The 13,842-nt window shown below is 47.6% G+C and overlaps 1 protein-coding gene across 2 annotated transcripts in view; it reads right to left on the bottom strand.

Moving 5' to 3' along the window:
* Positions 1-13,842, bottom strand: part of LOC138246326 (excitatory amino acid transporter 2-like) — a 1,049,947-nt gene that overhangs the window by 114,321 nt on the left and 921,784 nt on the right. The window lies entirely within an intron of this gene.

Here is a 13,842-nt window from a genome sequence, read left to right as displayed (position 1 = left end):
GTGTGCTTTGGACGGGTGAAGGGAGTGGAGTGCTGGAAGGGGTAGAGGCGATTGGAGGGGACACTGGCTGCCGTCCAAGAGGAGGCCAGAGCCTTAAAAGATCTCTGTAGGCCAGACACGGCACTGTGAATGCCATCCAGATACGCATTGGTCTGCTGCACCTCTGATGCTAGCCCCTGGATGGCATTGACGATGGTTGTCTGCCCTACAGAGATGGTTCTCAGGAGGTCAATAGCCTAGGGGAGGAGGTGCCTGGGGCGAAGGAGACGCCCACCCTTCTGGGTGAGCGGGCACGGGCAACTCGCTGGGGAGCAAATGGGATGGCGGTGATGGTATGGGGTGGCAGAAGATGACACAGTAGGGGTGGGCCCACTAGGGTCTGCCACTGCCAGGGAGCTCTCATTGGTGGAGGTATCGGAGTCACTACCTCCAGTGGTAGTTGCCTCCCCCATTGTACTCCCCTTGCCCTCCAACCCACTGGTCCCCTTGGAGTCGGACGACTCTGCCTCTGAGGATCCGTGGGCCGCTGCCTCCCCACTCGCCGGTGCCTCAGCTCCCTCGCAAGATGACGCTGATGTACTCAGACAACACAGGAGAACAGGGATGGGGAGACAAAACAGGAGAGACACTTGTAAATAACTGAATGGAGGTACATTAGTGGTTCACACATACACCCACCCAGAAAACCTTCCACCAGGCAGCACCTACCACTATACACATGGCTATGCCCCTGACTAGTGGCCGGAACCCTGCTCTACAGCTATTCCCCAACTAACTTAAGGAACAGATGTACTGCAGACTTGACCCAAACAACCCCTACTCCCCATGGGGACCATTATGTAGATGGAGATCAGTCATAGTCCCTGCCACTAGACAGCATAAATATGAATGCACACACACACATCCATTAACGGGCCAAAATATGGTATATGTACTCACCCCTTGTGACTGCTGTGCAGCCTTCAAGCGCCCATCCAGGTCAGGGTACGCCACCGCCAGGATGCGTTGCATAAGGGGGGTCAGTGCCCGACGGGCACCCCTTCCTCGTTGGGAGGACTTCCGCAGCTGGGCCACACAGGTCCTCCCACCTCTGCCTGCAGTGGGTGCTCCGCCGGTTGTAGACCCCCAGGGTCCGCACTTCCTTGGCAATGGCATGCCAAAGTGCCCTCTTCTGGTGGGCTCTTACCTATCAGGGACACACAGAAAAGTAACACTGAGGTCAGACACTGGCCAATCATATACAGCTGGCAATACGTCCACTATGGGACAGACATTTCAAACAGCCTAACAGCACACACACACGTAGCATGTCAGGAACCCTGGACCATACAGTGTCACAAGTGCACACATGTATGCAGCCAACACCCACCACTACACACATCCATGCCCCCCATTCCTCCTACTCACTTGTGCCTCTTGCCGACCGTAGAGCTTGGCGTACAGGAGCAGGACACCGTTCACGAGCTTCTCCAATTCCTCATTGGTGGAGGCTGGGGCCCTTTCCCCTGCAACACGTGCCATTTCCATGACCAGAGGCAGGACACAGCAGTACACTCAGTGGAGTACCTGCATGCACGAGATCAGGGAGTCAAGTGAAGTTGAGGTGACGAGTTCGCGGACGCACCGCGGTGGTGTGAACTGTCACCGCCGGCAGCGATCATGATACGCTAAGAATGCCCATTGACAACCATGTTAACCAAATAATTTGCGCACGGCGGTAAACACAGCCTTACGCTATTACGTCAACTGCTAGCGGTATGAGGTCACTTCCACCACAACACTTCTGGATTACAGGGGGTAGACATTTTGGCCTTAACTACACAGTTGTAAAACCCTCATCAGCACAATGCAGGCCCTATTGTCCCCTAAACACCCATAGGCATGGAACAATATACATTACCTCACCTGACCTGTCCTGATATATATCATTGTGGTCATGTTGCTGTAATGTCACACACACTAAGCATTTGTGTCGTCGACAATCATGCCACAGTGCTGAGTGAAAAACAATGTTTGCTGATGTATGTGTGTTCCTCACACGTGTTTTCAAATTCTCCTAGGTACAGACCCTTGTGGCGAGGAAGGGCCCCATTGGTGTACAGACCATTTGTTTATTTGCTAACCATGGTGGAGCGTCACATCATTATCAATTACAGACTCACTCGTGCAACTATTCATGAACTTTGTGCATTACTGGATCCAGCACTGAGACTGGCAAATCGTAATCAGCATGCATCCCTACTGAAGTGCAGGTGCTCTCTGCACTCCATTATCTGGCCACAGGCTCATTTCAAGTGACAGTGGGCATGGATGCAGGTTTTTCACAGCCAATGTTTAGCATTATACTGTACAGATTCCTGAATGCATTTGTACAGCACCTACAGTCCTATGTGAGGTTTCCCCAAAGTGCTGACCTCCCTGTCATCAAGTCGGACTTCAATGCCTTTCCCAACATACCCCATGTGGTAGGTGCCATCAATGGCACCCACATAGCTATCATCCCCCCAAGAGTCAGTGAACAGGTGTACAGAAACAGGAAGAACTTTCATTCAATGAACATTCAACTGGTGTGTACTGCAGGCCAGTACATCTCACATGTGAATGCCATGTTCCCTGGTTCAGTCCATGATTCCTTTGTGCTGAGGAACAGTAGTGTGCCACACAAGATGGAACAACTACAAGAGGACAGAGGGTGGATCATAGGTAGGTGTTACTGACACTTATTGCCACATAGCAGACAGCCAGGCTGTCTGCCTCTGAGGGTTGTCAATGACTGTCCTGTTTTGCACCTTTCTCTAGGTGATTCTGGCTGTCCCAACTTGCTTTTGCTCCTGACACCAGTGAGGAATCCTGGAACAGATGCAGAGAGGAATTACAATGAGGCCCATGGACATACTAGGAGGGTGATAGAGTGCACAATAGGTCTCCTGAAGGCTAGATTTCGTTGCCTACATATCTCTGGTGGTTCCCTGGCCTATGGGCCTGAAAAGGTGTGTAGAATAGTGGTGGCCTGCTGCATGTTGCACAACGTGGCTGTGAGAAATTATATCCCCCTCTTGGAGGATGAGGGTGCTGTATATCCAGACCAGCTTCCTCAGAGAGGGGATGAGAGTGATGGTGATGATGAGGAGGGGGAAGATGTAAATACCAGGACCCAACTGATACAACTCTACTTCCAGTAACTTTGTGGGACAATTGGATGAGATTGCTGTCTGGGCATCATACTGTCAGTGTGCCTTGTCATCTAGGTGGGTGTTGGGTCAATACTCATTGCCACTGTGACCAGGTCTGCATAGGACAGATTACAATATAGTATAATAGTTCAACACATCTGTAGGCACAACAACATGTAATGTGTGTGGTGCATTTCCTGCTACTGAGATAATAAAAGAGTTATCATACAGTTGCATCCATACTTCACTTTGTTTAAACTTAATGACAGGGGACATTGTAACAGGTGAAAATGTGTTTTAATTGGTAGAGGGATTAAATCACACAGATTACACTGGGACACTTGGAGGACAGTTCTTGCCAGAGTCATTTCCTTGAGGGGGTCTTGGTCTTGGCAGGTGTTCCTGTGCCATATCAGGGCCTGAGGGTCCATTTGGGCGCCTGGTGTAGGCCGGTACAGGTTGAGATGGATGTCCCCTGTGTGTCCTGAGAGGGTGGTACATGTGCAGTTGCTGCTGATGCTGTTGTTGTCGAGTCTGTATCCTGGCCTGTAGTAGCGGCTTCCTGGTCTGTGTGGGCCTCAGACTGTGTTGGGACAAGGTGCAGCAGCGCACCTGCTATGCTAGCCATTGTGGCACTGTGCAGCTCCCACTGCTCCACGGCCTCTTGGTGGAGTGCTAGCTGCATCCTGGGAGGATACAATCTGGGCCAATCTGTCCTGGGTATGATGATATGCTCCCAGGACCCCTGAGATCACATCCTGGGCTGCAGCATCCATCCTGTGGCCTCCCCCCTGGGCCATTGATGCCCTCCCACTGGGCCTAGCCCCCTGTGCCTGTGTCCCCTGCACAGGTCTGGCAGTACAACTTGTACTGGGGCCATCATCTTCCTGCCTGTTGGTAGGGGGTGACTGTGGCCTCTGTACTTGTGTTCCACCAGTCTGTGGCCTGGATACACAGGAGTGGGGACGGTTGCCCTGGGCTGATGTTCTTGGCTGGGTGGTAGGGGTGTCAGTGGTATCCTGGGTGGGGCTGCTTTATGGTGGCAGTCCAGGACTTTGTGAGGGGCCAGGGTGATCGCCAGCATCCAGGGTTCCATCACCAGTGTCCTGGGAGGTGCTTCTGTCTCCCTGAGGGGCACTGCCACTCCTTGTCCTGTCCATCAGGGTGGCATGGGTGGTGGTGCCTGTTGGGGGGAATAGACATGTCTGTTATATTAGCATGATCGGATGGGGTGCACAGGACAGGGTGGTTTTGTGCTGGTTTTCACACTTTGGGGCCATGCAGGTTGCTTTCGTGAGGTTAGCACTGCTTTTTGCTTAGGATGTGGAGGTGCATTGTGGGTGCTGTAGGCCATTGTGATTCCTTGCAGGGGTGGGTGGCTGTGCACAGGGGGAGGGATGTGGGCCTGTTATTGGGATTGTGGGCATGCAGGGTGACTGGATGTAGTGCTTGTGGCCTGGGTGGGGTTGTGGTCCTGGTGGTAGTTGGAGGGGTGAGGTGGTGCATGCATTCCAGGTGTGATGGATATGGGGTAATTGTAGATGACTTACCCGAATCCATTCCTCCAGTGAGTCCAATGAGTCCCTCAGGGTGCAGGATGCCAAGTACCTTTTCCTCCCAGTCCGTGTAGTCAGGTGGTGTTGGTCCTCCCCCAGCCTTCTGGACTGCAATGTGGTGCCATGGACCTGACCTGACCACGCAGGTTGTTCCATCTTTTGCGGATGTCGTCCCTGGTGCGTGGATGGTGTCCCACTGCATTGACCTTGTTCACTATTTTCTGCCATAGCTCCATCTTCCTGGCGATGGGTGTGTGCTGGACCTGTGCCCCAAATAATTGTGGCTCGACCTTCAAGATTTCGTCCACCATGGTCCTTAGCTCCCTCTCTGTGAAGCGTGGGTGTTTGGGGGGTGCCATGGTGAGTGTTGTGAATAGTGTCTTGTGTGGATCTATGTGAGGGTGCTCTTGTGTGGTTGGGTGTCTGTATCGTGTATTGTGGCGTTCGGTGTCTGCTTCTGGGGTTTTCTGAATTATTTGGCCTAATTTTGTTGCAAAGGATTGTGGGGTGTGTCTGTGAGTGTTTTATAGTGTTGTGGATGTGTGTTAGGTGTGTGGGTTTCAAACTTGCCAATGTATGCATTTCTTGCTGTTGGGTCCACTTGCTGCCCGTCTGTACTGCCAATGGTCGTTTGGCTTCCACTGACCGCTGCCGTGATTTGTGCTTCATTATTTGGAGGGCGGGGTGTTTGTATGCTTGGCGGTGGTGGGGTGGGAGGTCCAGCGGTGACTGGTGGCAGGGAGATTTTTGTCGGTTTCTGATTTTTTCATCATTATATGGCGGGTTTCTGTTCACCGCCAATGGCAGTCTTCTGTTCGCCGTCGCCACAGCGGCCGACGGTGTTTACCCCTGTGTTCATAATAAGCGCCTTAGTTTGGTGAAGCCAATATGTAGTTGGACCTCTCGTGTTGACCAGCATTCACTACATACCTTAGGATTGCTTTCCTGCACTCACAGAGCCCAGAAAATTGAGTTTGGGGTTGGTAGGGGCACCTCTGCTCATGCACAGGTTTCTTCACACTCAGAACCATGGGGCTGAAGGGCCTACCTTAGGGTGTGTTATAGGGTCAGAATGCAGTGACCGTATTATAAGGTGCACATCATATCTGGGGTGAAAGGTGCATGCACCATTTCATATAGTCTGCAATGGCAGGCCTGTAGTCACAGTCTGCGTGGGCCTCCATGGGTGGCACAATACATGCTGCAGCCCAGGGGGGATCCCTGGTGTACCAATGCCCTAGGTACCTAAGTACTGATGGAGTGTGATTAAAATCTAATAATTAGCATGAGAAGCTTGCAATATAATGCTTAGTGAAATCGCACAGAAAATGTAAACGTTAACGTATGTGTATGAAATGTGCCCATGGGGAGTGGCCACCAATGTATTCGATGATTAATGAAACTGACTAATAATGAAATATTAATGAACTAATGTATGATTTTGTATTAGTATTAAAAGTTATGTGTTAAGGTTTTGCTGATTAATCACTAGGTCTTAGTTAGCATGAGTCGGGGCCTAGCTGCCCGGTTTCATATTAAATGTCTTTTTCTAACGTGCAATGTGCTGACTAGCTGAAGGACATGTATTCGTACTTTTCCAGAAGCTAGAAGATGAGTGTAACCGTAGTAAAATCTTTCTCATGAGACATTCTTGCCAAATGCAACAGTGTAAACTTGCAACAGGTACAAGGTCGCCTAAACAGGTATAGACAATGAAACTACTGACTGAGTCTGAGAAACTATAAGTTTGTACCTGACATTCTACCCGTTGGAGACGTCAATCACAGGAGCCAATAAACTACGTGAGAACTGTTATGGGGTGACAATCGTAATGAGACGACAAGTAAACAATTGGATGTAGATGATGGTGCGCCAAAACTTGACCAATTGGAAATTAGGGGACTGTACAACAAGATCGATATAAAATTCTTGGACACGAGGAGAAATCAGCCATTGCGTGCCTTTAGCTATTGCCCAGCCACTTTGTTACTCTGCCCAAAGACTTTGCTGTTTGAACTTTGCAAACCATCCTCACTTACTTTGCCTTGCCCGATTCATACTGTTCCTCCTTATGAGGGAGGTATCCCTTTTGCCTGGTCTTGCTGAACTTTGCTGTGTTTCCTGGCTGATGGCGAATCAACTGATGTCCTGAGGACGAAGACTGGCTCTGTATGCTGACCCATTACGGAGGGTATCTATATGATGATGAAATTGTAATTGTCTGTTTGCCTTTCCTTTCTAGGTACCAACTGCTTCTTTTGATAGAGACCATAGTTAGATGTTTTCTAAATTTGTGTTGCTAAATTGTTTTGCATGAAGCCCAACATGCTAATGCTGATTCGAGGTTAGTTAAGAAATCCACTAAACGGACGCAAATAGACAAAATGACTGAATCTATGCTTTGTTGAATAATGCGCTAATGATAATCTGCTAAAGTTAATCCATGTTGATGTCGTGCTATGTTCTAATGTTTATGATCCTTGCTTTGATGAAATCTTATTCGAGTTGCCATATTATGACAATGTTGATGTGTTTTCTGGTTTAGAGACTAATAAACTTGCTAGTAGAGTGTAATCAATAGGGAATAAATATCATGAATCTTACTAAATTTTGTGTGGTTATTCATGGCTGAAAGGTCATGGTGGTTTCCGAGTCTTATTGATGCCATTGATTACTTTGATTGATTTGCTATTGTGAATATTGACGAGGTTATTGATCTATTAATTGACATGTTGATTAGTTATCTCGTCTTAAGGTGTCTTCAATCAGGGTCAAAAGATTCATCAGCCTAAAACGAGTCCCAGAGTGAATAAATTATCTAGATTGGGACGCGTTAGCAGTTCTGGTAGCAGAGGACGGTTTGGCCCTTTGTGGCCCTAGGACAACATTGTTTTGGAGTTTTTTTTTTTTAGATAATGCAAATTGGAGGTATGATGTGTCCCTAAGTCCCAAATGACTTTACCGGAATCTCGGAGCTTGCCTAAGTGAGTTGGGTATGTTCTCGGCGTTCTAGTGATGGTATGAGTGAAGTAGAATTTGCACTTGCTCAGTTTAGGCATATCACAGGTGAATTGTGAGGTTTGTGAGAACTTAGGCCAGGTAATGTTTTAGTAGGAGTGTGCGTACTCCGCAGTATGAGAGTAGGGAAGTTGGCGAACTTCATGTGAGTGTGGCGCTTTGTGCTAAAAAATTGTCCACATGGTTGTTGGTGATGTATGGGCCAGGCGTGGTTTAAGACTCCGGAGTATATTGATAAGTGTATGAGAGACTTGGTTTATGTTGTAATTTTTGCGGTTTAATAGGTCAATCAGGCGTGGTTGACGAGTCGAGTTTGAGTCAAAGTGTGTGAGTAAAACCTTTGATGGAGATTTGGCAAGTTCTAAAGTGCACTAGAACGAACCATTGACAAGTCGAGAGTAGAATTTGCGGGTCGAATTCTGCTTGCGGGTGTGGGATCTGAGAAGGAGAGAGTAGCGGCCGAGGCTTCGAGTGAAATCTCTGTAAAGTTCTGAAGCGATTGCGTTACCCTTCCTGTAGTAAACCGGCAAATTTGGGTTTTGTTGTTAAAGTGCTCGCAATATATTGCATTAGTTTTGTGTGGATAGAGAGTGAAGAAGACAAGCTGCAAGACTTTGTCAGCTGCAGTGTGTGTGTGAGTGTGAGATCATTGGAGCCGCGCTGGGATAGGTCAGTTGCCGAGAGGGGTCGCGCAGGGATTGGCAGCCACTCCGTGAATTGGTTGAGAAGGTAGGCGAAGAGTGTTATGAGAATTAAAGTCACTTCCTGATTAGATTCTAAACAAAATAAAAGATGCAAAAATTAAGTTTTTCAAGGCTTTAAAGAGTGCCTTGAGGGGAGATACAAATATTACCGCGAGTGTGGGGGAGCCTACACCGCCAGAGGATACTCCGGCTTATGCTGTAATCGAGGAGAAGGGAGTAGCGCCATGCCTTTGGCTAAAGCAATGGGGCAAAATGACAGAAAAGGAAGGATGCTTGGCGTTTCCGGAGCACGGAACGTTCAATATAAGGATTATGGAAAATTTGCAGAGGGTGTTAAATGAGCAGAAGCCGCCTCCAAGACCAGCTCAGTTTGAGGCGTTAGCAATTTGGGAACTGGTGGCAATTCAGAAACAGCAGCAGACATTTGAGAGGAGAATGAGGAAAGCAGAGAAGACTCTAGCAGAGGCTAGATGGGATAGTGAGACCAGGATGTGGAGAAGGGAAATAATAGACGGAGTGAGGATGTTTCCGGCAATAACTCCAGAAGCCGAAACACAAGGGAGAAAGGCCACTTGTAAAACAGACAAGGGCTCTAGCAAACAGAAGGAGACTCAGAAGTCTTGGGCAGATGCAGATGACTCTGATGATGATGAGTTTCTAAATCAGTTGTTACATGATCGACCGCCACCATGTGCCATGAATGACGATAGACTGAGTACTAGTGCAGGGCCTGGAAATCCGACACAAAATCAGGAAACCACAAGCGCAGCACAGGCAAATAATGTTATTACCTCAGCTCCGATACAGAATGGTGCTAGTGTATCCACTGCACCAGACACGCAGATACGGTTGCAACCACCACCAGTTCAGAAGCTCTACCCTGATGTCCCAGTATTAGAGACGACTACGAGTTGATGGAGGTCGAGAATTACACTTCGGTCGCAGGACTGCAGTCAGTTACAGCACCTACGATGAATCAAGCTATGGGAGTTAACGCTCCACTGGGATTGGGAAACGGACAGGCACCAGCCGCTATATCATTGCAGAGTACTGTTGGTCCGCCAGTACCGTTATATGCGCAGGCCAAACCTATTGTATGTGATCAAGGAGTATTGACTCAAGAGGTGATAAGAGGAGGGTTCACGGGAAGTTCCCAAGGGATGACACCAGGAGAACAGACGGTCGAGGGATCTAGATCTTTGTTGGACTTCAGTCCGATTGGGGTTCCTTTAGAGACAATCAGACAAGCAGGTTTGGGTCTATTGACACCACAGGTAATGAGTGCAAATACGTCACAGAAACCAACGATGCAGGCTGGAAATATCTACTTGCAAGGCTTAACTAAGGTTAGACAAGCTTAGCACTCCACAGATTACTCCTGTGACAGCAGAGCGGTCCGAGAGAGAGGAATACCTGAATTTTATAAGGTTGGGTGTGGAAGCAGTGGAGCTAGTTGAAGGGACTATGGGAGTGAACAGATTAGAATCTAACACTTAAGCAGAACTGAGGTTTCTGTGTCCGAAAATAACCAAAGAAGTGAGTAAGGTGCACCAGAGGTTAGCGAACGTAGCAGACAAATACGGTACAGACTTAGACAATACTAAGCACCGGAAGAGGAGTTATAGGTTAGACTTCGAGCCTAAAGATTTTGATCATATGAGATCCACTGGAATGAAGGCACACCTTAAAGAAATTCTACAGAGCGCCCAGGTTTGGGGAGCATTAGAGAAGTGGGAAGGCAGATGGACAAAGAAGAGAGATAAGAGGAAAAGTGACTGCCTGGAACCGCAGCAAGCGAAAGCTGCACCAGACACAGGAACAATAAAGATGTTACCAATGAGAGAACCAGCTGGAGGAGTTCTAGTCTATGTACCGTGGTCTAGAGGTGACATTTTGTCATTTACCAACGACTATCCCAGGTTGAGGGAAAAGCCAATAGAGTGGTACCAGCAGACGGACAGGTTTGTGAAGCTTGCTAAATGTCTTTGGGAAGACTTGAACACACGTTTGAGATTCTAGTCCCAGCTGATTTGTGGCTTGAGTGCAAGAGGGGTGTGGATTGGCCGACAGAGGAACCGGCAAGGGATAAGATTTCTGGAGCACCGTCTCCTGACGTGATGAGGTATTGCCATAAGGTGATTGAGTACTTGAAGCAGAAGGTGTCACTGCAAAATATTGATTGGCAGAAAATTGATCGAACGGCACAAGAAGGCAAAGAGACGATACATGCTTACTATGAGAGGTTGTTAAAGGCGTTCAAACATTACAGTGGCACGGAGGTCATGGAACCGAAAGACATGAACCATCTTGTGTTCAGGTTCGTTGAGGGACTGAGACCAGAGATTAGCCAGATGATTAAGAATCATTTGATCTGCTGGCAAGCGAAGCCAATTGATGAGGTGTTTCAGTATGCGAAATACTGTAGCGATGAGATTGAATTGAAACAGAGAAAGCTGAGAGAGAAGGTGATGGTGATGCAAATTAAGGCAGCTCAGGCAGGGATGCAGGGAAATGGAGTACAGCAGATGGTACAGCAACAGCCTCAAGGGAACAGAATGTTCCAACCGCAAACAAGAGGCAGAGGTCGAGGAGGTTTTGTGAACCGTGGTCCAGACTTGAATACTGTTGTGGTTCAAAATGACGTGCAAGGGATGAAAAAGATGTTGCCATGCCATACATGCGGGGGCGTGGGACACTGGAAGCAGGAGTGCCCAATGATAGTGCAGGATGGTGTTGTTCACCAAAGCAATGATGTCGATACATTTCAAAATGTGAGCGGTCCAAGAATGAGGGGTCAAAATCCGAACTTCCAGAATAATATGGTTCAGATACAGGGTCTCCAGCCTATGCAACAAGTGCAAATGCCACGCGTTCAACAAGCACAGTTGCAGCAAATACAACAGCAGATTCCCATGGTACCTAGACAGCAAATGCACTTGCCATTAGCTCCAATGGGACAGCAACAGGTGATGCTTCCTCAACAGGCCACAGGCCAAACAATGAGTCAAAATAATACAGTATAACAGTTCCCTTTGCGTGGTGAGAATGGAATAAACGATGAATGGTCGGATGATTGTTCAGATAGTGAGGAGTGCAGGGTTGCAGCGTCCCTAGAAGTAGATCAGAGGGGACCTTACGTGCAAGGGAAAGTGATGGGTCATAAGGTTTAGTTCCTGGTTGACACAGGAGCTACACGCTCTACAGTCAGAAGTGCAGAGCTTCCGAAATTGCCGCTTTCGGGGCGTACCACAAAGGTTGTAGGATTAGCAAATCAGCTCCTGACAAATCCGATTACAGATCCGGTCCAAGTTGAGATTGGTACCTTCCAGGGATCACATAGGTTTGTAGTCTGTGATTCAAGTCCCGTGTCCCTACTGGGAAAAGACTTACTGTGTAAGACGAGGTGTTCAATCACCTGTTCTAATGAAGGGATTGAGGTGCAGACAAACAGTGATGATGAGGGTGACGATGGTCAGATCTCAGAGCCAGAGACGGAGACCACAGATGAGGAATACCCTTTGATAAGCTTCTTCCCGATGTTTACAGTGACCGATTTGCCAACCGAATTACAGGGAACAATGACAGAGAAGGTGTGGGACTTGAAAGGAAAAAAAGTGGGACTGATAAAAGGAGTAGAACCAGTCAAAGTAGATGTGAAGCCAAATGCCGTGTTTTCCCAGGTACTGCAGTACCACATGGCACAAGATGTTCTCATACAAGTGACGCAGATAATTGCAGACTTTGTGAAGCAATGGGTCTTAAAAGAGGTGATGAGCAGCCCATGTAATTTGCCAATAATGGGACTGAGAAAGCCTTGTGGGAAAGTTCGAATTGTCCAAGACCTGAGGAAAATCAATGAGATAGTGGTAAAATGTTGCCCCATAGTGCCGAATCCAGCCGTGATAATGTTCCAAGTTCCATGTGATGCGGAGTGGTTCACGGTTGTGGACTTGTCTCAAGCGTTCTTTTCTGTGCCTCTTCATGAGGACAGCCAATTTCTCTTCAGTTTCAAATTCTTGGACAAGATTTACAGTTGGTGTCGAATTCATCAAGGGTTTTCAGAATCACCTTCCATCTTCAATCAGATATTGAAGAAAGATTTGGAATCATTGGAACTGCCTTTTAATTCGACTCTAGTGCAGTACATTGATGACTTATTGATTGCATTCAAAACGAACGATGACTGCAGATATGATACTATTGCCCTACTGAATCATTTGGGAAAGAACGGACATAAGGTGTCCTCAAAGAAGCTGCAGTGCTGTCAGAAAGAAGTGAAGTACTTAGGCCATCTAATTGAGAAAGGGTTGAGGAAAATCTCTAAAGAAAGAGTGACAGCCATATTGCAGATGAATCCCCCGACATCAAAGAGAGACGTGAGGATATTTTTGGGAATGGTGGTTTACTGTCGTCAGTGGATTCCAAACTTCTCGATTATCTCTAAGCCTTTGGTAAGGTTGACTGTCAAGGAGATTAAGGATAGCCCGGGTACCCTGACTATGTCCGAGAAATAAATGAAGGCATTCATTGAACTGAGAGAGAGCATGTGCAGGGCTCCAGCTTTAGGTATGCCTGACTACACAAAGCCTTTTGTACTGTTTTGTCATGAACGTGATGCTTGTTCTCTGTCTGTCTTAACACAGGTCCATGGAGGTGCAAACCGCCCAGTAGCGTATTTTTCAGCTACTTTGGACCCAGTCGCAGCAGCCTCACCGGGTTGTTTGTGTGCAGTTGCAGCAGTTGGTCAAAGCCTTACACAGTGTGAAGGCATATTGATGGGACATTCTTTAACAGTAATGGTCCCACACTCAGTTGAAATACTACTCACCCGGACTAAAACGCAGCATATGACAAATGCCCGCCTGACTAAATATGAAACCATTATACTGGGGTCACTCAATGTGTCTTTGAAAAGATGTACTGTGTTAAACCCAGCAACTTTGCTTCCCAATGAGAATACAGATATTGATGATGCTGAGGAAGTAGAACATGCTTGTCTTGAGGTAACCGAACTGTGCACCAAACCGAGACCTGACATTAAAGATACCCAATTGGAGGAAAATTATTACATTATTTTTGTTGATGGTTCATGCCTAAGAGACTCAGTGGGAGTACTAGGAGCCGGATACTCTGTGTGTACAATCACCAGTATCCTGGAAGCATCTTGGCTCAAGAGAGTGTATTCTGCTCAAGTGGCTGAATTAATTGCTCTTACTAGGGCATGCCATGCCGCTGAGAACCTAAAAGTGACTATCTATACTGACAGCAGATATGGATTTGGAACTGTCCATGATTTTGGCCAGCTATGGTCCCAGAGGGGTTTCCTGACCTCCTCTGGTTCTCCAGTGAAAAATGGTAAAAAAATTAAGGAGTTGGTGCACGCGATTCAGT

Source organism: Pleurodeles waltl, chromosome 7, assembly GCF_031143425.1.
Source record: "Pleurodeles waltl isolate 20211129_DDA chromosome 7, aPleWal1.hap1.20221129, whole genome shotgun sequence".
Classification (NCBI taxonomy): Eukaryota; Metazoa; Chordata; class Amphibia; order Caudata; family Salamandridae; genus Pleurodeles; species Pleurodeles waltl.
Note: the sequence above shows the minus strand (reverse complement) of the source record. Positions and strands in the feature narration are given on the sequence as shown.